Source organism: Syngnathoides biaculeatus, chromosome 18 (genome assembly GCF_019802595.1).
Source record: "Syngnathoides biaculeatus isolate LvHL_M chromosome 18, ASM1980259v1, whole genome shotgun sequence".
Taxonomy (NCBI): domain Eukaryota; kingdom Metazoa; phylum Chordata; class Actinopteri; order Syngnathiformes; family Syngnathidae; genus Syngnathoides; species Syngnathoides biaculeatus.
In genome coordinates, this window is record NC_084657.1 from 6,722,831 (window position 1) to 6,748,550 (window position 25,720).

At 43.0% G+C, this 25,720-nt stretch overlaps 5 non-coding genes and 1 pseudogene across 5 annotated transcripts; 2 read left to right on the forward strand and 4 right to left on the reverse strand.

The window, feature by feature from the left end:
- Positions 1-127: 127 nt before the first annotated feature.
- On the reverse strand, positions 128-209 carry trnal-aag (transfer RNA leucine (anticodon AAG)). Its single transcript has one exon. It is a non-coding gene; the product is annotated as a tRNA-Leu (tRNA).
- Positions 210-2,355: 2,146 nt separating this feature from the next.
- Positions 2,356-2,496, reverse strand: LOC133492343 (U1 spliceosomal RNA; annotated as a pseudogene).
- Positions 2,497-4,875: 2,379 nt separating this feature from the next.
- trnam-cau (transfer RNA methionine (anticodon CAU)) lies at positions 4,876-4,947 on the forward strand. Its single transcript has one exon. It is a non-coding gene; the product is annotated as a tRNA-Met (tRNA).
- A 1,806-nt stretch (positions 4,948-6,753) lies between these two features.
- On the reverse strand, positions 6,754-6,826 carry trnav-aac (transfer RNA valine (anticodon AAC)). The gene has a single exon. It is a non-coding gene; the product is annotated as a tRNA-Val (tRNA).
- Positions 6,827-12,957: 6,131 nt separating this feature from the next.
- On the reverse strand, positions 12,958-13,030 carry trnat-ugu (transfer RNA threonine (anticodon UGU)). Its single transcript has one exon. It is a non-coding gene; the product is annotated as a tRNA-Thr (tRNA).
- Positions 13,031-15,142: 2,112 nt separating this feature from the next.
- On the forward strand, positions 15,143-15,215 carry trnat-agu (transfer RNA threonine (anticodon AGU)). The gene has a single exon. It is a non-coding gene; the product is annotated as a tRNA-Thr (tRNA).
- The last annotated feature ends 10,505 nt before the right edge of the window (positions 15,216-25,720 follow it).

Sequence of the window (25,720 nt, forward strand, 5' to 3'; positions counted from 1 at the left end):
ATGAGAAAGAGAAAAATGAGGATAAGGAAGAGCTTAACTTTGTTGTGGCCGAAATCATGCCTTGGCCCCAGCGTCATGTGAGAGCCAATGAGTAAACCGCAGTGTAGAATCTGGATTGACAAGAACATGGCAGTGGGGGGATTTGAACCCACACCTCCTGAGAGACTGGAGTCTTAATCCAGCACCTTGGACCGCTCGGCCACACTACCAGACTGAATATAGCTGTACATTCACATATGAAGCTGGCATCACCTCTCTTGGCAACTTATTCCATTTGCGTGCAGCATCATGGCGAAAAGCTTCTTCATCATGTTTGCCTTGATTTCTACACTCCACTATTTGACCCGAGTCTGTCGATTGCAGAGCTCTTCTGGGTTTTTATTACGTAAGCATTTCTTTCATGTATTCAGGACCTAAACGGTGTTGTGATTTTTAGACCAGCTCTGCTACCAGTCCTCTTGAGAGGGTTTGGACTCTCTTCCACTCTGGAGTTGCCTACGGTGAGAGGCACCAAGCAGGTGTGGTTTCCCTGTTCTCTGCCTGTACGTTTGGATTCACCCGGTGGTCGATACGGTACCCTCCCACCACTTTCGGGTAGTGGGGACGGGTCCTAACTGTTGTTTGCGCCTATGCACCAAACAGCACTTCAGACTACCCACCCTTTTTGGAGTCCTTCGAGGGAGTGCAAGAAAACGCTCCTGCTGGGGACTTTCTTTGACTTTGCAGTTGCTTCATCCGCCAGAAGATTTGGATGAAGTGGCTGGGAAGAAAGAGGTCCTGGCGTCCCTGCTAAAGAACATGCCCCGATTTCAGGAGACAACCAAAAGTCAAATGGAGAGTGCAGGCATTGATCCCGCGACATCTCACATGCGAAAGGAGTGCTCTAACACTTGCGCGAATTCCCATTTTCTCAAACAGCAATAAAAACAAGAAGCCAAATTATGTCAACCAGCAGAACAGAGAGCCCAATGGAGAATGAGGAAACATGCAGAGCGAGTAAACAAAACTGACATAGAGTACAAACACATAGTAGATTCAGGAAGGGATCACATATGTAAATAGTAGGTCACAGTGAGAATTGAACTCACGACCCATTGTTTCCAAGACCAATGCTTTTTGCATTGTTTCATCACTTTAATCATCCAACAAATGTAATTTGACCAATTTAACAGGTGAATTTAAAATGCTGTTTTTAAATGGTGATTTTATTTATTCTGCAAAAATGTATCTTTGCCCTGTGTGTAAAGTAAATGAAGGAACTGACATCGACAAGTTTGGAAAGAGTTTCTAAGGCCATTTCTAAATCTTTCGGAGTCCAGCGAACCAAAGCAAGAGCAACTATCCTCAAATGGAAAAATCATGGAACAGTGGTAAACCTTCCCAAAAGTGGCCGGCCTCCAAAGATTACCAAAAAAACAGCAATGGCGATCCAGGATGCCACAAAGTAACTCTAGACAACTTCAAAAGAACTGCAACCCTCCCTTTCCTCAGTTAATAGTCTTAGATAGTGCACGTGGATGAGGTGGTGTCCTCCAGCCTCACCTTGCCCGTGAGGAAGTTGTTGATCCACTGGGAAATGGCAGTCGAGACGCTGAGCTGGAGAAGTTTGGAGGAGAGAAGTTCAGGGATTACTGTTAAACGCAGAACCATGAATTCTGCTCTTTACAAGAAAAGGAAGGTGGTGAATATTCACCCATCATTTTGTGATCTCCAACTGAAGCCCACTTGGGTTCTGCAGCAGGACAATGATCCAAAACACACAAGCAAATTACAGTAACTTCTCAACAACTTTAAAAAAAAATTGAGTGGTTTAGTCAGTCAGTCTTGATTTCAATTAAATGTTTTGACATGATCTGGCTGTTCATGTTGAATTAAGACAACTCTATAAGAAAGAAGAAAAATATCTCCAGAGACACGGAAGGACTAATTTCCAGTTATAGAAAATGAGTTCAGTTGTTACTCCCAAGGGTGGCCCAACTCGTTATTACGTTTAGGGGGCATTACTTTGTCACACATCCAAGTTACTTTGAATATTCTTTTCTTCTAATAAATGAAATCAGCATTTGAAATATAGCAATTTAAGTTCACTTTGGGGTGGCACGGTGATGCATCTGAAAAGCGATGGCCTCACAATTCTGAGGTTCAATCCCAGCCCCGTCTGTGTGCATCTTCTCCCCGTGCCTGCGTGAGTTTCCTCCCACATACCAAAAACATGCGACATTAATTGGAATACTAAGTCACCTCCATTGAGAAGAGGTGTGATTGTGAGTGTGGCTGGCAGTCAGTCCGGAGTGTACTCTGCCTTCTGACTGGTTATATACATTTAGTTTCTTCATATTGGTTTTTACGTGAGATGAGGGGAGAGCGCGAACGCAGCCGCCGAGTACCAGAAATTATGCAGTCAAGATTCCCAGATTTGGGGAATTCGCAATGGTTGAGCCTCACCCTGGAAGGACCACCTTCTTGATCATGGTATCTCCCCTGCCGGGTAAGCATGTGACAAAATGGTGCGAGCACGCATGTCACACTCGGTCACGCTCAATCAAGCGACGGTGTCATCACGATCACGAGAACAACCACACACACATCGGCCAAACCTTACCGCAATACATGAAAAATGATGCTTTCTAATTTAATTTTGAGTTTTAATTGAGGTAGTAAATTGAAACCAAGAAAGCAGTGGAACATCGGGAGACAACAAACATCTTCACCTTAAATCGAATCTCGATGTTCCACTGGAACTGACAAGACTTCCTTTTCCAACAGTTGGATGTCCTTTTCAATACAATACTGCCACCTAGTGAGGCTTATTGCGCATGACAGCCTTGGCGATGTTTGGCATGAAGTCAATGAAGCATTCTCCAGTTGTTCTCAAATGATCACCCGCAACGTGCAATGTCCCGACCCGGTTTCTCAAAACTTGAGAACAACCAATCCATCTATTTTTTTGAGCCGCTTATCCTCACAAGGGTGGCGGGGAGTGCTGGAGCCTATCCCAGCTGTCAATGAGCAGGAGGCAGGGTACAGCCTGTGCAAATGTCCCAAAATGTGTTCTTCAGCAAGCGACAAATCTGCTTTTGTGCAGGAGGAGGATAATTCAGTTGTTGTGTGCAATTTTTTGATCCATATTTTCACTTTGTGTCTGTTTGTAGATTCAATAGAGCAGTCAAGAAAGAGGAGAATTTCTCCAGAGTATTTTCATTTGACTCCTATTTTTAATTCAAACGCATGACATGATGTTTTTACAGTGAAGCAATGTTTGAATGTGCATTGTTTTCTGTATGCTGACTCACTCCGCGCATCTTGTGCTGTATCTCGATCGGTTTCGGGACTGTAGATCATTGTCGACCTCATCCTAAAAACCACAGCAGCATGGCTGTGGGTCCTGTGGCATTTAGGCATACCCCGCATTGTGCTTTGGTGTGGTACTGGAACTGAGGGCGGGCTATCGCAGCAAAAAAAAAAAAAAAAAAAATATTTGAGATAAAAAAGAAAAATTGCAACGGTGGACATCCACATGAAGCACATGATGATCTCCAAGCCAAGCAGAGTTAGTGAACGGGCAGGGAGCCTTTGTCTGATTTTCTGATCGGCTCGAATAAAAAGGGGGTCCCAGGAAGCCCATGAGAAAAAAATTACAAGATGTTTTTCTTTTCATTCACAGGATTTGTTTTCATTTTCAGTTGATGTTTTTGTTTACAGGTTGTGTTTTTCTCATTCACAGTATTTTTTCTAATTTTTTCATTTACATTTATTTTTTTGTTGACAGTATTTTTTCCCATTTCTTATATATGTTTTAAGGCCCTGAAACATACGATCCACTTTTCTCAGACAGGCATGAACATTTTCTCAGATTTCCCTCATTTAAACACTCTCAAAGTTCAAATCTTTGTAGATTAAAAAAAAAATACACAACTGCATTCAACAATGAAACCAAAGATCAAAACCTGTTTGAGGCCAATACGTTGATTTGAGAAATAAAAATTTAAACCTTCTTGTATCTTTTTTTCTTTCTCTTTACAAGTGTTTTCCTATAAAAAGAGAAATATTTGTGTTTTTTGAAATTACAAATCAAATTTTAATGATTAATCTATGAAATTATTCACAGCAAAGGGATGAATAATTTTACAGGAGCATCTGACTGTAGGTGTCTTATGATGAAAAAGAGCAATGGGTTGTTGTTGGTGCTTTTTTTTTCCTTCTGGGCGAGAATATTCTTACAAACAGACATGCCACCTTCAATTATGTTTGAGAACTGAACCCACGACGAAACGCAGCGAGCCCGCTGGCAGCCCCAGGTGATCGTCCCCCCGGTAGGTTTCAAAAGTCTGCAGGCATTGTCAGCATGTTCAATGGCTACATTGATTACAATAGTAAGTAAAGATATTCTTTATATAATGTGAGCGCATATGCATCACATACTGTCAGCTGTCACTTTTGTATCTGCATTGTTGCGTTTGACTTATCGGCTGATTGCTGTGAGCAGGATGGCTGCGTTCATCAGGCTTCAATCCAAAATGTTCCATCATCGTGGTGGCATTAGGCTTTCAAACGTATTCAATAATTGCCACTTTTTAAAGTCTTTCTCATCGTGATAATTATTGTGCAATTCAGACTCGTGTTTTCATTCCCTTAATTTACTTCCAGTTGGGAAAAAAATCCTCTTTCTAATGATCTGTCAATTTAAAATCACTGTGTAAGTCTTCAGAAAGGCGCCAGTACAGATCAGCACTTTGATTTGACCAGGGAAAGACCAATGATCATAAAAGTTGACCAAATACCAAACGTGTCTTGGAGTCTGATGAAGGCATAAAACAGCTCAGCTGAATTCTTTTAAGACTGGTATGAAAGTACATATGACAAGTTTATGAATACAGCAGAGTGGCGCAGCGGAAGCGTGCTGGGCCCATAACCCAGAGGTCGATGGATCGAAACCATCCTCTGCTAACATGCAGGGAATTGCCTTTGTTATTCAGTGAGAAACAAAAACTTGGCTCATCATTGACTGAGTACTACTTCCACAATAATCCTTTGACTGGAGACATACAAGTGTTTATTTTACTGCCAAAGTTTCCTGTCTGGACAGGGCAACTGGTCTGCATGTCATCGTGTCACATGCAAATCTCTCAACATATTCCACCAAGGCAATCTTTGTGTGCAGAGAAAACACCACGCCTACAAGCAATTGTTCATGTTCATCCCATTTAAAGATTGAAAATACAATTAAATTTTGAACACATTATACATCTGCTCAACACTGCACAAAACATTATTTGGTTGTAAGAATTTAAATTGATTCTAACCTGAAGAACGTCGCTTGTTGTTGGTATTCTTAATGAAACACGATCATTTTCACTTTCCAAATGTTGATCTCCTCACAATCCTATTTTGAACCATTGGGATGCAACTAATATACACTAGTGTTCAAAATAATCCCAAACCAATGTAATTAACCAGATTAATGGACATTTTCAGTTTATTGTTTATTGGTATTATTCAAACAACGGTGGTGCAGCTGTCGAGCATTTGCCCAACAGTTCTGAGGAACAAGATTCAAATCCCGGGCCCTGCCCGTATGAAAATCCGCAAAACATTCAAGCGTTCATTGGAGACTAAATTGAAGTCAGGTGTGATCCTGGGTGTGTTTTCTCAGTTTTGGTGCAGAACAAGTTGGCATCTTGCCTTAGCTACAACGGATGGTCTGTAATGCGAAGCACTGGAGACGTCAGGGGCGGAGTCAAGGATGTTTTTTCCGCGTTTGGCTCCGAAAGCTGGCACGTATCGGACTGTGCTTGGATTTCAAATATGTTCTTTATTTTCAATTTTTATTTTCAATTAATGTTCAAAATACATGTAATAATAATATTACTTCACATTGGAGTGTATTTGTACATATACATTTTGGGGAGAGTCTTCCTTTAAGTAGATGGATTTCTTGATCAAATGGATTCTTCCAAATTGTAGATGATAATTTCTTTTTTGGGGCTAATACTGGGTTGTTACCCCCAACGAGGTGTCACTCATTGCTTCTATGTTTATAATGAAGTTTTTGGGAACTCATGAAAGGGGGTTATGTAGACATGACATTTTCTTTGTTGGTTCAGAAACAAGAATTTAAATAAACGTTTCATTGGAGAGGGAAAATCTGATCAAGAGGTGCAACAAATTATAGGCTCTTCAGCTAAAATGATCTCTAATGCCTTAAATCGTGTTGGATCGCATGTCCTGCTGGGATCCCCCAAACATTTTGATTTTGTTTCTCTCATTGTATTTTACCCTTACAATATAAATGGCTTGTGGATGATTTTTTTCTGGGGAGAATTGTAGCAGAAGTGTCAGGATGCTGATGAGTTTACTTTTCTACTTGCCAGAAAAACTACATCCACATGAACCATCGAGAAATGGACCATTACTTGTATCAATGGCTGAACTGTGACAATGCTGAATGAAGCTTGATGACACCATCTTTACTAGTATCGACAGTGTCCGTGCAGGAGACGAAGATTCAATTCCTGTGTGAATGAAGTTTTTTCTCAACAACACCTTTTGGTGAAGTTTTTCATGGCAGATTTAAATACAATAAACAGTATTCATTTTAAAAGTCCTTGCTCAGACTCAATTTTGAAACAAGGAGCAGTCACATGTATTATACACATCATCTCCATCGCTAAACTATGATGACTTCCACTGAACTAAAAATTTACAATGTGACCACCAAACAGCTCCCCGAGAAGCATGCAACTAAACAACGCCTGTTTCCACCCGGTCTCGAACCAGGTACCTTTCGCGTGTTAGGCGATTGTGATAACCACTACACTATGGAAACTGCTGTCATCCAACTTCTCTCACACTTTTTTGCTTTCTCTCTTGCTCTCACCTATACGGACAAACTCACATTCACACTATCTCTCGCTCACTTTCACATCCACACATTCTCTCAAAAACAGTCTGACCCAATTTCACGTTCACACACAAACACAAACTACCTCTCTCACACAGAGACACTCACAAACAAATATCTTCTAAATGAGAGCGTAAAATCGTTTGCGAGATTTCACGAGATGTTGCATTTCTGGTGGGTAACAAAACTGGATGAGAGCAGCGACAAAAAAATAAAATGTTTTTAACATTGTTGAACAGATTGCATCATCGGGGATAATTTGCACTCCGAAAAGGTTTGTCACAACGATGCTTTTGTCGTAACTTGTTTTTATGAGGAGTAATCCATGTTTGTGAGAAGAAATAAACACAAAGCCTTCGTCACATTTCCCCTTCACCCCCCTGTACAAAGTTCACTGTTAGCGGATTTTCTGGACATTCATAATGTAGAAAACGATCTCGTGTTTTCAAATACAAGGATGACTTTATTTCTGAAGAAGAAGTTAAACTACTTCCGAAAAATGCTGAGGATCACTTTCCTGGAGTGTGAAAAGCGCAAACCCAAATCTATTTCAGACATAAAGGACAGTGAAGAAAAGCTCAAGCCAATAATGATGCACAAAATCATCATTTGAATGTGTGCTCGCAGGAATATACATATTTCTTTTTCTATCAGATTTCGTTTTCAACACGAGCACATTTGCAGCACAAGGCTGCGGCTTGTTGCAAGATCGGACGGGCACGTATTCATGTGGAACGTGCAAACCAAAGAATAAACCATTTTCAGATACTAGGCCACATTTCTGCCCCATACAGACCCATTTTGACCAAAATCTTTCAAATATGTTCAACTCGAGTAAACTTACGAGCGTCATTGTTGAAAGAAATATCAGAAGCTGGAGGGATGTAAACAATAAATGTACATGTAGTTAAGTATTAAAAGATGTATAGATTATCAAGCATATTATTGATCTTCCAATATGTATTTAGGAAAAGTTGCATTTCATTTTAGGTGTGAAAATAAATGAAATGATGAGAATGCCAAATTTTACATTGTATGGATGTAATGTGGCGGCACGGTGGCTCAGCTGGTCAAGCATTTGTCTCCCACTTCTGAGGTCCCGGCTTCAATCCCGGACCCACCCGTGTGGTGTTTGCGTGTTCGCTGAGTGCCTGTGTGGGTTTTCTCCAGGCACTCCGGTTTACTCCCACATCCCAAAATCATAAATCATGAATTGGACACTCAAAATTGGCCCTAGGTGTGGCTATTTGTCTCTCTGTGTGCCCTGCGATGGCTCTTGTGAGGATAAGCAGCTAAGAAAATGGATGGATGGATTTACTCATATATACACTATGTATACATATAGTACGTACGTAAAATAGACATATACATTTAATCTGCACAGTCTTCTTCTTCTTCTTTTCCTTTCGGCTTGTCCCGTTAGGGGTCGCCACAGCGTGTCATCTTTTGCCATCTTAGCCTATCTCCTGCATCTTCCTCTCTAACCCCAACTGCCCTCATGTCTTCCCTCACCACATCCATAAACCTTCTCTTTGGTCTTCCTCTCGCTCTTTTGCCTGGGAGCTCCATCCTCAGCATCCTTCTACCAATATACTAACTCTCTCGCCTCTGAACATGTCCAAACCATCGAAGTCTGCTCTCTCGAATCTTGTCTCCAAAACATCCAGCTTTGGCTGTCCCTCTAATGAGCTCATTTCTAATCCTATCCAACCTGGTCACTCCGAGCGAGAACCTCAACATCTTCATTTCTGCCACCTCCAGTTCAGCTTCCTGTTGTTTCTTCAGTGCACCGTCTCTAATCCATACATCATGGCCGGCCTCACCACTGTTTTGTAAACTTTGCCCTTCATCCTAGCAGACACTCTTCTGTCACATAACACACCAGACACCTTTCGCCAGCTGTTCCAACCTGCTTGGACCCGTTTCTTCACTTCCTGACCACACTCTCCATTGCTCTGTATTGTTGACCCCAAGTATTTGAAGTCATCCACCCTCGCTATCTCTTCTCCCTGTAGCCTCACTCTTCCCCCTCTACTTTTCTCATTCACGCACATATATTCTGTTTTACTTCGGCTAATCTTCATTCCTCTCCTTTCCAGTGCATGTCTCCATCTTCCAATTGTTCCTCTGCATGCTCCCTGCTTTCACTGCATTTCACAATATCATCTGCGAACATCATGGTCCAAGGGGATTCCAGTCTAACCTCATCTGTCAGCCTATCCATTACCACTGCAAACAGGAAGGGGCTCAGAGCTGATCCCTGATGCAGTCCCACCTCCACCTTAAATTCCTCTGTCACACCTAAGGCACACCTCACCATTGTTCTGCTGCCATCGTACATGTCCTGCACTATTTTAACATACTTCTCTGCCACACCAGACTTACGCATGCAGTACCACAGTTCCTCTCTTGGTACTCTGTCATAGGCTTTCTCTAGATCCACAAAGACACAATGTAGCTCCTTCTGACCTTCTCTGTACTTTTCCACGAGCATCCTCAAGGCAAACAATGCATCTGTGGTACTCTTTCTAGGCATGAAACCATACTGTTGCTCGCAGATACTTACTTCTGTCCTGAGTCTAGCCTCCACTACTCTTTCCCATAACTTCATTGTGTGGCTCATCAACTTTATTCCTCTATAGTTCCCACAGCTCTGAACATCCCCTTTGTTCTTAAAAATGGGAACTAGAACACTTTTCCTCCATTCTTCAGGCATCTTTTCGCCCGCTAGTATTCTGTTGAATAAGTTGGTCAAAAACTCCACAGCCATCTCTCCAAATTGCTTCCATACCTCTACCGGTATGTCATAAGGACCAACTTTCTTCCCATTTTTCATCCTTTGTAATGCCTTTCTGACTTCCCCCTTAGTAATCATTTCCACTTCCTGGTCCTTCACTCTTGCCTCTTCAACTCTTCCTTCTCTCTCATTTTCTTCATTCATCAACTTCTCAAAGTATTCTTTCCATCTATTTAGCACACTACCGGCACCAGTCAACACATTTCCATCTCTATCCTTAATCACCCTAACCTTCTGCACATCCTTCCCATCTCTATCCCTCTGTCTGGCAAACCTGTAGAGATCCTTTTCTCCTTCTTTCGTGTCCAACCTGGTGTACATGTCTTCATATGCCTCTTGTTTAGCCTTTGCCACCTCTACCTTTGCCCTACGTCGCATCTCGATGTACTCCTTTCGCCTCTCCTCAGTCCTCTCAGTATCCCACTTCTTCTTCGCTCATCTCTTTCCTTGTATGACTCCCTGTATTATGGGGTTCCACCACCAAGTCTCCTTCTCCCCTTTCCTACCAGATGACACACCAAGTACTCTCCTGCCTGTCTCTCTGATCACCTTGGCTGTCGTCGTCCAGTCTTCCGGGAGCTTCGGTTGTCCATCGAGAGCCTGTCTCACCTCTTTCCGGAAGGCCGCACAACATTCTTCCTTTCTCAGCTTCCACCACATGGTTCTCTGCTCTACCTTTGTCTTCTTAATCTTCCTACCCACCACCAGAATCATCCTACATACTACCATCCTATGCTGTCAAGCTACACTCTCCCCTACCATTACTTTACAGTCAGTAACCTCCTTCAGATTACATCGTCTGCACAAAATATAATCTACCTGCGTGGTTCTACCGCCGCTCTTGTAGGTCACTATATGTTCCTCCCTCTTTTGGAAATAAGTGTTCACTACAGCCATCTCCATCCTTTTTGCAAAGTCCACCACCATCTGCCCTTCAAAGTTCCTTTCCTGGATGCCGTACTTACCCATCACTTCTTCATCGCCCCTGTTTCCTTTACCAATATGTCCATTACAATCTGCACCAATCACAACTCTCTCGCTGTCTGGGATGCTCAGAACTACTTCATCTAGTTCCTTCCAGAATTTCTCTTTCAACTCTAGGTCACATCCTACCTGTGGTGCATAGCCGCTAACCACATTATACATAACACCCTCAATTTCAAATTTTAGTCTCATCACTCAATCTGATACTCTTTTCACCTCCAAGAATTCTTAGCCAGCTCTTCCTTTAAAATAACCCCTACTCCATTTCTCTTCCCATCTACTCCGTGGTAGAATAATTTAAACCCTGCTCCCAAACTTCTAGCCTTACTACCTTTCCACCTGCTCTCTTGGATGCACATAATATCAACCTTTCTCCTAATCATCATGTCAACCAACTCCTGAGCTTTTCCTGTCATAGTCCCAACATTCAAAGTCCCTACACTCAGTTGTAGGCTCTGTGGATTCCTCTTTTTCTTCTGACGCTGGATATGGTTTCCTCCTCTTCTTTGTCTTCGACCCACAGTAGCTGAATTTCCACCGACGCCCTGCAGGTTAGCAGTGCCGGGGGCGGGCGTTGTTAACCCGGGCCACGACCGATCCGGTATGGGATTCTTTAGATGAACGCTCATATTTGTTTGGCACAGTTTTTACGCCGGATGCCCTTCCTGACGCAACCCTCTGCATTTATCCGGGCTTGGGACCGGCCTACAGATTGCACTGGTTTGTGCCCCCATAGGGCTGCATTACATTTAATCTTCACAGTATATCATAGATATCCTGCAAATGAGTGCCTTCAGACATACTGTACACCTCAGATGCACATCTAGCATACATTAAACACATTTCATTATACTAGGTTAAAATATGACTCCAACACATCTCCCACTTCTGTAGAAGTGTGTGGAGCTGCTTGAATAGACCCTGACTGAGTGCCAGAACTTTGTCCAAGTGGTGAGGAGCTGGAGAAAGAGCCCCCCTTTGTTGCTATAAATGTCTGATGTGTGTTGATTCAGGGAATTCCAATGATTTGTTTGTGTGCCGGCACACACTTCGAGGTAGTGATGGGTCCGGCAGCACCAGTCCATCGGAGTATGCACTGAGCTCATTAAACCAAAACCACTGCGCGTGTCACTTCCACAAAACTTTTCTCCTATTATTTCTCTCATGACAGTCTCTCTGATGACCTTGGCTGCAGTGGTCCAGTCTTCTGAAAGCTCCTCCTGTCCACTAATAGTCTACTCACCTCTTTTTGAGAAGCCGTACAACAGTCTTCAAAAGTAGCTCTTTGGTTTTAAAAGTCTGGGCACACTGATTTAGAGTCTACAATTAATGCATGTTTTTGGGATGTGGGATAAACCAGTGCAAACTCCACACAGGTGGGGTCAGGGTGTGAACCCTGAACCTCAGAACTGTGATACCAACACGCACACAAGTTAGTCCACCTTGACACAATCATAATAGTCAGTTGTTGGTACAATATTGTGGCTGCAAGGTGAAGAGCTGCACATTTTGATGACAAGAAATCAACAGCCCTGCCTTGATTAATGAATTCCTGTTTCTTGCTTTTCAACTGACAGTGGTACATTCGCACCATTGTCGCAGAGGATTGTATTTATTGTATGTAGTTGTTGTATTTTCAGAGTTCTGTTCTTAAAACACAAAGAAAATCCATGTCAGAAAATGCCCTAAATTACACCCCTACACACCCCCACTTTGAGGGTTTGGTCGTTCTTTTCAAAGTAAACCCGGTCATTTGTTCACATATCAAACAATATGTCCAGTACCTATGCCTTATTTTTTTAAAGTGTAATTCACAAAATTTGGTCACAAACAAAACAAGAATCGACAATGCTTCCAATTCATTCAATCCCGTCCCCGCCTGTATGCAGTTTGCATGTTCTCCCTCCCTGCCTGCGTGGGTTTTCTCCGGTCACTCTGGTTTCCTCCCACATCCCAAAAACATGCAACATTGATTGGTCACTGCCTTTCCTTGTGGTTCATGCTTTTCTTGAACGCCTATTTTGTGTTAGCTATTTTATCTTGTTTGTGTTGTGTTGATGTGTGTGAGATTAAATTGTCGCATTTTGCTGTATTGAACAAAAGGGACTTTAGTCTAAATTCACATGTGACACAACGTGGGGGAATATTTGTCAAAGTATGTGGAAATTTAATTTCTTTTTGAGGGATTTGAGGGAAGATGTGGAGCAGGCAAACAAAACTGACAGAGAATACAAGAACACTGAAGAATCAACAAAGGGTCACATATGTTTAAAATAGGCCACAGTGAGAATTGAACACACGACCCCTGGTTTACAAGACCAATGCTCTAACCACTGAGCTATGAGGCCCTACAACTGGCTCTAGCAACCCAAAACAACCATACAACTTCACTAGAAACCAGGTGTGGTTTGGTGTGAAATGGACTCCAATATAGAAGATAGCCTTCACCTTATCTGTCAGAGCTAAAATGCCTACACTTTGTTACCAACTATGTTTTGCTCTCCCATCTCCTTTTTGTAACATCTATGTAAATGAGGGGCGTTTTGAAACCAAATGCTGAGGAGAGGATAATCAGAGAGTGCAGTGGTGAATTGTACCAGAGAGTTCTTCTCCTCTCTCTTCGCGAGCTGTCAAACTTGAATTTGTGTCTTTGCTTCCTTTTTGTCCTGTTTAATGAATGTCGAATTGGTAAACCTGACATTTACTTGGCCCTTCTCAAGATACCTGAGGTTTCAAGGGGCTGAGCCGACGTCCAGGCACAGACCGTGGCCACAGCACTTGAGACTCTTTCCGGGACTGGGCCTCGGCTTTGTGACTGGAGACTGAGGGTTGACGAGAAGCCGAAGGAAGTAAAGACATCTATGGTGAGTAGGAAACTCACACACTCATGAGGAATGAGTGAATTTGCCCATCTGGGCGACTGCAGCAGAACCAAACCTTGAGAAAACCGGTCCCTATCGAGCAGACAAATTAGTCTCTAAAACATGGAAAAGGGCAACGTGTGTCCTGTTCGTAGTTGAGCTCCGTGAAACGTGTGCTTGCGGGCCATAGTTTGCCCACCCCTGGACGACTGGCACTTCCTAAAGTGATCTTGCACAAGTTTTTTAAGGTACGAGCAATCATTTAGATGATTTGTTTTTACTTTGACTGACTGGTGTAAACTTGATCCAATGTTTATATGATGCGTGCAAAATCAATTCACTTCACAATAAGCAGCAGTTTGGAAAATGTCAAATTCATCCCAAGAAAAAAAAATGCTGCCTTCAACTCTTTTCATGCTACTCCAAATTTTCTGTTAAACAAAACATAACAGAATTAAATGTTGTTTTTTAAAACAGCCAAACAACTCTGCAAGTGGAAATTAAATTCACCCTCTCAAAACCGTCAAATAAACAACAATTCAAATCTTCCATGTTACAATTAATTTACTTTTTTCTTGAACAAGGAACTGAATAGAAAAATTGCTGACAGGTGTTTGATTCATGTTTAGACCAATAAATGTTCTGGTTCAATTCAGAATGGCTAAAGTTGTCAGCCAGCTCTACTTTCTCATTTGCTGACTCCCACGTGGCCCTCAATGAGAAGACAAGCTTTTGTTTCTCACTGAAGAAGAACAGAATCTCACATTCTGTCAGCAGAGGATGGTTTCGATCCATCGACCTCTGGGTTATGGGCCCAGCAAGCTTCCACTGGTCAATCCAATTCGTTGTATGTACTTTCGTACCCGTCTGAAAAGAATTTGGCAGCTGTTTCATGCCTGCATCAAACTCTAAGACACATTTGGTATTTGGTCAACGTTTATGATCGTTGGTGTTTATCCGGTCAAATCAAAAGTGCTGATCAGAAGTGGCACCTTTCTGGGGACTTACACAGTGATTTGAAATGAACAGATCATTGAAAAGAGGATTTTTTTTCCTCAACCTTTAGTGAATTGAGGGAATGAAAACACAATCCTTAATTGCACAATATTTCTCACGATGAGAAAGACTTTAAAAAGTGGCATTCATGGAATTAGTTCTAAAACCTAATGCCACCACGATGATGGGACATTTTGGAATGAAGCCTGATGAACGCAGCCACCCTGCTCACACCAATCAGCCGATAAGTCAAATGCAACAATGCAGATAGAAAAGTGACAGCCTACAGTATATGATTCAAGTGTGCTCACATTACATAAAGTATATTTTTACTTACTATTGTAATCAATGTAGCCATTGAACGTTGACAACGCCTGCAGACTTTTAAAAACTACCATCCGGCATGATCACCAGTGGCTGCCAGCGGGCCCGCTGCGTTTCGTCGCGGCTTCACTTCTCAACCTTCATCGAAGGTGGGAAATCTTCAATCCCCCACGCCCCTCCAGCCCCAGTGGAGCCAAGCCCAACATAAAAGGAATTCTTTCCAGCAGGTTCGGTCTAACACAAAGAGTGAAGCCTGTTTCTCCTAGGTCAATACCCGAAGGCTCCATAGCTCAGTGGTTAGAGCATTGGTCTAGTAAACCAGGGGTCGTGAGTTCAATTCTCACTGGAGCCTCTACATAACATTTCCTGGATGTTCTGCTGATGTTTGTTGTTAGTCCTTTAACTTGAAACAATTATGTATTGCATGAAGGTTTCTTTTTTCCACAGGAAGGTATTCCCTCAGAATATATGTGCGTGAATGAGAAGGTGGAGGGGGATGATGCCTGTTGATAGCTGGGATAGGCTCCAGCACTCCCTGCGACCCTTGTGAGGATAAGCGGCAAAGAAATTGGACGGATTGATGGTATTGGTATCAAACATAATACCTGCCTCCAAAACCAGTCACTGAGGTTCCATAGTGTCATGGACCAAATGCCTCTCCCACACCAGTCATGGTGTAATGGTGAGCACTCTGGACACTGACTCCAGTGATCTGAGTTCTCGTCTCCGTGGAACTTGGAAGTTATTGTCTCTCAATTGAGAAGACTTGATTGTGTCAACTATTTTCCAGATGGTATTTCCTCATGCATAAATCTAAATGCCACTCTGAGCTCTGTTGTGGCGGTTCTTGGTGTAATGGTGAGCACTCTGGACTCTGAATCCAGTAATCTGAGTTCAAGTCTCAGTAGAACCTGATAGGGATTGTCTCACTTAAAACAATGTAAGATTGAGTCAATTTTTCTTTTTCAGATGTTCCCTTCCTAAACCAGTAATCGGGTTTCCATGGCGTAATGGTGAGCACTCTCAATCCTGGGATCCAAGTTCAAGTCTTGATTGAATCGAAAAGTATTAGTCTCCCAATTCAAGTAAGACTGGATTTGGTCAACTTTTCTTTTCCAGACGTTCTTCCCTCATGCATAAGACCAAATGGCCCTCTAACTCCAGTCATTGAGGTTCCATGGTGTAATAGTGAGCACTCTGGACTATGAATCCAGTAATCTGAGTTCAAGACTAATTTGAAGCTCATACTCTTTGTCCTCTCAGCAATTTGAGTTCAAGTCTCAGTGGAACCTGATAGGGCTTGTCTCACTTGAACCAAGATTGGATTCAGACCAAATACCCCTCCGACACCATCCATGAGAGTTAGAGTGCTGACCATGACAGTATGGAAGCCCCATGACTGGTGTGCGAGGGGCATTTAGACTTATGGATGAGGGAAGAACGTCTGTAAAAGAAAAGTTGACACAATCAAGTCTTTTCAATTGAGAGACTAACACTTCCCAGTTCCAATGAGACGAGTACTCAGATCGCTGGAGTCATTGTCCAATGTGCTCAGCATGACACCATGGAACCTCAGTGGTTTTGGACGGGCGTTTGGCCTTGTCTATGAGGGAATACCTTCCTGTGCAAAACTGAAAACTTCATGCATTCCAATTTACTTTCAAGTGAGAGAACAAACAGTATCAGTTTCCACTGAGACATGAACTTAGATCACTGGAGTCCAGAATGCTGATCATGACATCATGGAAACCCTCATGAGTGGTGTGGGAGAGGCATGAGGTCAGGATACTGAGAGGAGTGGAAGACTGCATTTAACACACCCATTAGTCCTTAAGAATATTTGGTGATGCATTTTGGATTCACAAATTCTCCTGCAGTGTTTCAGAGGTTTGTCAATGATGTTTTCCACGATATGCTCAACATTAATATCTTTGTGTACAAAGATGGCATTTGAATATTCTCCTCGGCCCCATGTCAGCCACGTTGAAGTGGTGTTGCAATGGTTGCTGCTACATGTCAAGGCTGAAAAGTGCGAGTTTCACTGGTTTTCCCTGTTGTTTCTGGGCTTTGTGTCAGTGGAGGAGGGGATCTGTATGGATCCCAGCAAGGTCGAGGCCGTTTCACATTGGCCCACTTCCACAACTTGCAAGGAAGTCCAGAGGTTCTTAGGGAACCTGTACCAAAAATTCATCCAGAACTTTTGCATAATTGCAGCACCCTTACACAAACACAGCTCTCCACACAGTTCCTTTTATTGGTTCCCATCGCATCTTGCGGCCTTCTGTAAACTCACTGCGAGCTTTACCTCTGTTCTTATTCTTGCTTTGCTGAATCTGTTTGTCATGGAGGTAGATGCGTCAGATTCTGGGGTAGGGGTGGACCCTTGTCGAGGAATCCGAAGGAAGAAAGTTGCATCCCTGCACGTTTACTGTGCACGTCCCAAAAACTTACTCCTGCAGAACAAAATAATGAAATTGGGGGCCATGAGCTATTAGCAGTCAGAGTGGCTTTGTCAGATTGGAGACACTGGCTAGAGGGTGATCAGGTCCTATTTATCGTGTTAACTGACCATACAACAGAAAACCATAGAACAGAAAACCCCATGCGCAATTGTAGATTCTTGATTGGGAAAAGGCAAAATCCAATATCGGATTAATTCTGCCTGAAGCCTGTTGGTCTCAGTCTTCACATGGGAAATTGAGACCCAGGTAAAAGACGCACTGAAGGACACTCGCAGCCACAGATGACAGGCTGTATGTCGGTCCTCCACAGAGGGGTCGGGATCGCAACCCAATCGGTGATAGAGCAACACTTTTAGAGGCCAAACATCAAAAAGGACATCAGGGAGTACGTCACCACGCTTCATGTTTGTTCACGAATAAACCTTAATGTAAACGTCCCTCAGGGGAGTTGCGATCGCTTTCCGTTTGTTGAGGGCCGTCGTCCAATATATCATTGGACTTTGTGACCGGGTTGCTGGCTTTCCAGGGCCACACCACTGTCTGCACGGTGGCAGACCATTTTTCCAAAATGGTAAGGCAAGACAAATTTATTTGTATAGCACATTTCATACACGAGGTAACTCACTGTGCTTTAGATGATTAAAAGCATTTGAAAACAAAGAGATAAAACATTTAAAATGGGATAAAAACAATAAAAATGACAAACAATATATATATGCAAAAGACACAACCGAGTACAGTGCAAGTAATATGATTAAAAAGTGGATATACTCTAAAAAGCATGAAAAAAGAAGAGTTTTCTACTTGGATTTAAAAACATTCACACTTGGGGCTGAACTCACGTCTGTGGGCAATTTACCGTAATTTCTCAATCATAATGCGCACATTTTTCCAAAAATATTCTCAAAAAGTTAATAGAGATCATGATATTTAGGTCCATATACATTTCAATATGATATTCAATGTTTTATGTTAAACATTCAAATATATGACAGTAATGTATGCCCCAAACCCGAGCTCTCGGACCTCCTCGGGGAGCTTGCATGCTACGATTGTTAGCGTAGCATGTTTTTTGCTACGTCAAGAAAGATCAGAAACGACCCCCGTGAGTTCGTTTTAACTTAAACTAAACCAAAAACTGTCAACTACAACGGCCAGTTGTGCCGCTGCTTTTAAATTAAATGTCATCACTCGTCTCAATGACGGCGCAAACCCGGAAGTAGCGGGATAGTCCAAAACAACGACAGATCAATGATTTCAGGTGGGTATCAAAACAACGTGAGCTCAAACGACGTAATACGAGCGTCATGGGCACATATGAAAAAAAAAAAGGAGCGCGCACTCAATTGAAATGGTCGCTTTTTAAAAAATGTGCCCATTACGCTCGTTTCTACGTAGCTTGAGCTCACATAGTTTTGATAGCCACCTGACGCCAAAGCTGCGATGGATTGGAGCCGAATGGGGTGGGGGGGCTGTGCTGCGCTGCCCTAGCCAAAATCTTACGATTAAAAAAATGTTTCTTCACAAACGCACAGATGATGACATGCGGTGGGAGCAAGATTGGATGTTCATGATGCAATGCAAGAGGCACCAGAACTGTACCAAATCATCAATGATGAGTTCCACAGCGATGCACCAAATGTAGCTTCGATGGATCTTTTTTCGGATTGGAGATGAGTCAGATGCTTCTTTTGAAGGCTTGGCCAAGGATGTGTAATGTAGTGGATAAAATGCTCTCTGCACAAACATTTTATGTATCAATATTTTAGACAAAAAAAGTGTTAGTTTATAGGTTTAAGCCTTTAATATGTGTTACCAACAGTATTATTGAGCAACGATGACACAGACTGACCAAAAAAATTCTTGGGATCAGGTTTGGTCAGGATGGTGGAGGGAAAACAGACTGGGGCGACGTGAAAAGGAAAGTTAGAAAAAGACTGGGGTTCTGGCAACTGAGATTTTATCTTTGCCATTATTAATTGGTTCTGTTTTTACCCCAATAAGAAATTGTACTTTTAGATCTGGATCGTGCCATCTTTTACTTCCTTTTGTCACGAGGATGTGGCGAGGGACAGGACCCACATGCAGGACTCCGGGGCAAGGACATGATGTTGAGGGTGGTTTTAATTCAGGCAGATGTCGTACAGAGCTCATCGGTCCAAAAAGCCAGAAGCACAAAAACACGTGGCAAAAAGTGAAAGTCCAGTAATCCGAAACAAGGTCTGAAGTCGGAGGCAAAGCTTGGAAGGCAGAGGCACAAAAATGCAAGGCTACAGGCAAGGTCCAAAAACATGAAACAAGGTCCGATGACTATGTGACAAAACTTGGAAAGAGGAAAAAAAACCTGACTTGACTATGGTGGCATTGGAACGCTGTAACAAGGGGAATAGACTACAATAAACTTGTGTACTCACACACGATGATGCAGTGTCCAACACACACAAACACAACGAACGAGCAAATCCAAGAGACGAACTCAAGGCTAAAATTCCTGGTCAAATTAGCGTCCATACGGCGCAGGTGTGGGGCTTCTGCTCGTGGCAGCTCCGCTCAGGGCAGTGGCTTGGCCATGCTCCTGACACCTCTCGGGTCCAAGTGGGTAAGACTCAGGACGGACATTTTGAAGAGGACAAAAGTGTGCCGAACTTCCAGATCTTCTTGGGGAGCAGATACTCATCCATCCATCTTTGAAACACATTCATCCCCTTCAGTCGTCCAAAAAAAGCCGAGCATGGCACTGATCACAACAGATCAAATCACGACACCATTTTTCAAAGGTACAGTTGGGGGTCAAACCCATGCTCTTCAGTTTACAAGAATGACGCCTTACCACTTGTCCACTGCACCTGGTAAATGTTGGTACTACACTTGATCATAGCCAAAAGGCCAAGAAAGAGGACCAGTCAACAAGACAAAGTTGCAGATGTACGTTCTGATTTATGATCTAAATTAACGAGTCACATCTGGACACGTCAAACAGCAATGATGGATTATTTCGACCAGGTGTCAGCAACCCAATGGCGAAAGAGCCATATTGGACCAAAAATATAAAAAACAAATCTGTCTAGCGGCGGCACGGTGGAGCAGCTTGTAAAGCGTTGACCTCCGCAGTTCTGAGGTCTCAAGTTCAATCCCCGACCTGCCTCGATGCAGTTTGAATGTTCTCCCGTACGTGTGTGGATTTCCTCCCACATTCCAAAAACATGAAACATTAGTTGGACACTTGAAATTCCCCCTCTGTGTGGTTGTGAGTGTGACTGTTTGTCTCTTTGTGCCCTGCGATTGGCAGGCAACCAATTGAGGGTGTACCCTGCCTCCTGCCTGTTGACAGCTGGGATAGGCTTCAGCACCCCCTGCGACCCTCGTGAGGATAAGTGGCAAAGAAAATGGATGGATGGAATAACTATATTTAAATCAATGAACCCTGGTTTTACACAAACTCACATTCATTAAACTATGGAAAAAAAAAAAGACAGCGAGTCGGCACCTCCTTACAGGAAATGTGTTGCGGTCACACGTTAAACTTTGGTAAACCTCTCCTTGACAGATGTTTTGTTTTTTTTTGTTTATTTATTGTTCTCAAATAAGTCCAATACATATTTAAATAATAATATTAATAATAATAATAATGCAGCCCTATGGGGGCACAAACCAGTGCAATCTGTAGGCCGGTCCCAAGCCCGGATAAATGCAGAGGGTTGCGTCAGGAAGGGCATCCGGCGTAAAAACTGTGCCAAACAAATATGAGCGTTCATCTAAAGAATCCCATACCGGATCGGTCGTGGCCCGGGTTAACAACGCCTGCCCCCGGCACTGCTAACCTGCAGGGCGTCGGTGGAAATTCAGCTACTGTGGGTCGAAGACAAAGAAGAGGAGGAAACCGGATCCAGCGTCAGAAGAAAAAGAGGAATGCACAGAGCCTACAACTGAGTGTAGGGACTTTGAATGTTGGGACTATGACAGGAAAAGCTCAGGAGTTGGTTGACATGATGATTAGGAGAAAGGTTGATATTCTGTGCATCCAAGAGAGCAGGTGGAAATGTAGTAAGGCTAGAAGTTTGGGAGCAGGGTTTAAATTATTCTACCACGGAGTAGATGGGAAGAGAAATGGAGTAGGGGTTATTTTAAAGGAAGAGCTGGCTAAGAATGTTTTGGAGGTGAAAAGAGTATCAGATCGAGTGATGAGACTAAAATTTGAAATTGAGGGTGTTATGTATAATGTGGTTAGCGGCTATGCACCACAGGTAGGATGTGACCTAGAGTTGAAAGAGAAATTCTGGAAGGAACTAGATGAAGTAGTTCTGAGCATCCCAGACAGCGAGAGAGTTGTGATTGGTGCAGATTGTAATGGACATATTGGTAAAGGAAACAGGGGCGATGAAGAAGTGATGGGTAAGTACGGCATCCAGGAAAGGAACTTTGAAGGGCAGATGGTGGTGGACTTTGCAAAAAGGATGGAGATGGCTGTAGTGAACACTTATTTCCAAAAGAGGGAGGAACATATAGTGACCTACAAGAGCGGCGGTAGAACCACGCAGGTAGATTATATTTTGTGCAGACGATGTAATCTGAAGGAGGTTACTGACTGTAAAGTAGTGGTAGGGGAGAGTGTAGCTCGACAGCATAGGATGGTAGTATGTAGGATGATTCTGGTGGTGGGTAGGAAGATTAAGAAGACAAAGGTAGAGCAGAGAACCATGTGGTGGAAGCTGAGAAAGGAAGAATGTCGTGCGGCCTTCCGGAAAGAGGTGAGACAGGCTCTCGATGGACAACCGAAGCTCCCGGAAGACTGGACGACGACAGCCAAGGTGATCAGAGAGACAGGCAGTAGAGTACTTGGTGTGTCATCTGGTAGGAAAGGGGAGAAGGAGACTTGGTGGTGGAACCCCATAATACAGGGAGTCATACAAGGAAAGAGATTAGCGAAGAAGAAGTGGGATACTGAGAGGACTGAGGAGAGGCGAAAGGAGTACATCGAGATGCGACGTAGGGCAAAGGTAGAGGTGGCAAAGGCTAAACAAGAGGCATATGAAGACATGTACACCAGGTTGGACATGAAAGAAGGAGAAAAGGATCTCTACAGGTTGGCCAGACAGAGGATAGAGATGGGAAGGATGTGCAGAAGGTTAGGGTGATTAAGGATGGAGATGGAAATGTGTTGACTGGTGCCGGTAGTGTGCTAAATAGATGGAAAGAATACTTTGAGAAGTTGATGAATGAAGAAAATGAGAGAGAAGGAAGAGTTGTAGAGGCAAGAGTGAAGGACCAGGAAGTGGAAATGATTACTAAGGGGGAAGTCAGAAAGGCATTACAAAGGATGAAAAATGGGAAGGCAGTTGGTCCTGATGACATACCGGTAGAGGTATGGAAGCAATTTGGAGAGATGGCTGTGGAGTTTTTGACCAACTTATTCAACAGAATACTAGCGGGCGAAAAGATGCCTGAAGAATGGAGGAAAAGTGTTCTAGTTCCCATTTTTAAGAACAAAGGGGATGTTCAGAGCTGTGGGAACTATAGAGGAATAAAGTTGATGAGCCACACATGAAGTTATGGGAAAGAGTAGTGGAGGCTAGACTCAGGACAGAAGTAAGTATCTGCGAGCAACAGTATGGTTTCATGCCTAGAAAGAGTACCACAGATGCATTATTTGCCTTGAGGATGCTCGTGGAAAACTACAGAGAAGGTCAGAAGGAGCTACATTGCGTCTTTGTGGATCTAGAGAAAGCCTATGACAGAGTACCAAGAGAGGAACTGTGGTACTGCATGCGTAAGTCTGGTGTGGCAGAGAAGTATGTTAAAATAGTACAGGACATGTATGATGGCAGCAGAACAATGGTGAGGTGTGCCTTAGGTGTGACAGAGGAATTTAAATTGGAGGTGGGACTGCATCAGGGATCAGCTCTGAGCCCCTTCCTGTTTGCAGTGGTAATGGATAGGCTGACAGATGAGGTTAGACTGGAATCCCCTTGGACCATGATGTTCGCAGATGATATTGTCATATGCAGTGAAAGCAGGGAGCATGCAGAGGAACAATTGGAAAGATGGAGACATGCACTGGAAAGGAGAGGAATGAAGATTAGCCGAAGTAAAACAGAATATGCGTGCGTGAATGAGAAAAGTAGAGGGGGAAGAGTGAGGCTACAGGGAGAAGAGATAGCGAGGGTGGATGACTTCAAATACTTGGGGTCAACAATACAGAGCAATGGAGAGTGTGGTCAGGAAGTGAAGAAACGGGTCCAAGCAGGTTGGAACAGCTGGCGAAAGGTGTCTGGTGTGTTATGTGACAGAAGAGTGTCTGCTAGGATGAAGGGCAAAGTTTACAAAACAGTGGTGAGGCCGGCCATGATGTACGGATTAGAGACAGTGGCACTGAAGAAACAACAGGAATCTGAACTGGAGGTGGCAGAAATGAAGATGTTGAGGTTCTCGCTCGGAGTGACCAGGTTGGATAGGATTAGAAATGAGCTCATTAGAGGGACAGCCAAAGCTGGATGTTTTGGAGACAAGATTCGAGAGAGCAGACTTCGATGGTTTGGACATGTTCAGAGGCGACAGAGTGAGTACATTGGTAGAAGGATGCTGAGGATGGAGCTCCCAGGCAAAAGAGCGAGAGGAAGACCAAAGAGAAGGTTTATGGATGTGGTGAGGGAAGACATGAGGGCAGTTGGGGTTAGAGAGGAAGATGCAGGAGATAGGCTAAGATGGCAAAAGATGACACGCTGTGGCGACCCCTAACGGGACAAGCCGAAAGGAAAAATAATATAATATAATAATAATAATAATAATAAACCACTGTGATACCCTTTAGCTCCGATAACAGAAGTGTGTTGCAGCCACATGTTAACCTCCGTAAACATACCTGTGACCTACGGTTTATTTTCTTTTTTTTAAATACACATTGGACTCATTTGAATAGAATAGAATTGAATAATTCCTGCCTGAAATGAAGTGATCGCGACACAGTCGTGTGTATTTGGTTGGGCAGCATCCATCATGTTTAATTGCCATAATCCATCAATCTTTTCTCGTCATTTCAGCTGGTATTCCATAGAATGATCTCTTTGAATATCTGTCTCATCTGTTGTAAAAACCAACAGCACAACAAGTCTCGTCCATTGTGAATATTCTGCTCCGGTTCAATGTGCCCCACACTGTCGAGCTGCTCTTTTTGACCGGCAATCTGGCGCCGTGAAAATGATGACGTCACATGCACGAGTTCTATACTGGACGCTGTCACATTTGTATCGACATTGTTCCGTTTGACTTTTCGGCTGATTGGTGCAAGCAGGATGGCTGCGTTCATCAGGCTTCAATCCAAAATGTCCCATCATCGTGGTGGCATTAGGCTTTCAAACTTATTCTCTGAATGCCACTTTTTAAAGTCTTTCTCATCGTGTGAAATATTGTGCAATAAAGACTTGTGTTTTCAATCCATCAGTTCACTTCCAACTGGGAAAAAAATCCTCTCTTCAATGATCTGTCCATTTAAAATCACTGTAAGTACCCAGAAAGGTGCCAGTACAGATCAGCACTTTAATAAACATCAATGATCATAAAATTTGACCAAATACCAAATGTGTCTTGGAGTCTGATCCAGGCACGAGACAGCGGAGCTGATTTCCTTTCAGACGGGTACAAAAGTACATACAAAGAAGTTGAAGGTACAGCAGAGTGGTGCAGCAGGTGCATGCTCGGCCCCTAACCCAGAGGTTGATGGATCAAAACCATCCTCTGCTATCAGAGTCTCAGTTACGATTCTTTGACAGTGAGAAATAAAAACTTGCCTTCTCAATGGCTGCGGGCCACTTCCTAAAGTCACTTTTGTCTAAAGATAGACACATTTACAGTATCTTACTGGCAGTCTTTTCAGTCTGCACAGTGTCACTGGTTTTCTTGGTCTGCATGTCATCATGTCGAGCATGCAAATCTCTCAGCATATTCCACCAAGGCAATCTTTGTGTGCAGAGCAAACACCATGCCTACAAGTAATTGTTCATGTTCGACCCATTTAAAGATTAAAAATACAATTACATACTGAACACATTATACATCTGCCAAACACTGCATGAAATATTTGGTTGTCCTCCCAAAGTGAAGAACGTCGCTTATTGTGGATATTCATCATGAAACATGATCACTCTCACTTTCCAAATGTCGATCTCCTCACAATCCTATTTTGAACCATTGGATGCAAATAATATAGAGTAGTGTTCAAAATAATAGCAAACCAATGTCACTAACCATATTAATGCACATTTTTAGTTTATTTTTATTGCGACTGTTCAAACAACGGTGGTGCAGCTGTCGAGCATTGCCCTAACAGTTCTGAGGAGCGGGATTCAAAACCCGGCCCCTGCCTGTATGGAAATTCCAAAAACATTCAAGCATTCATTGA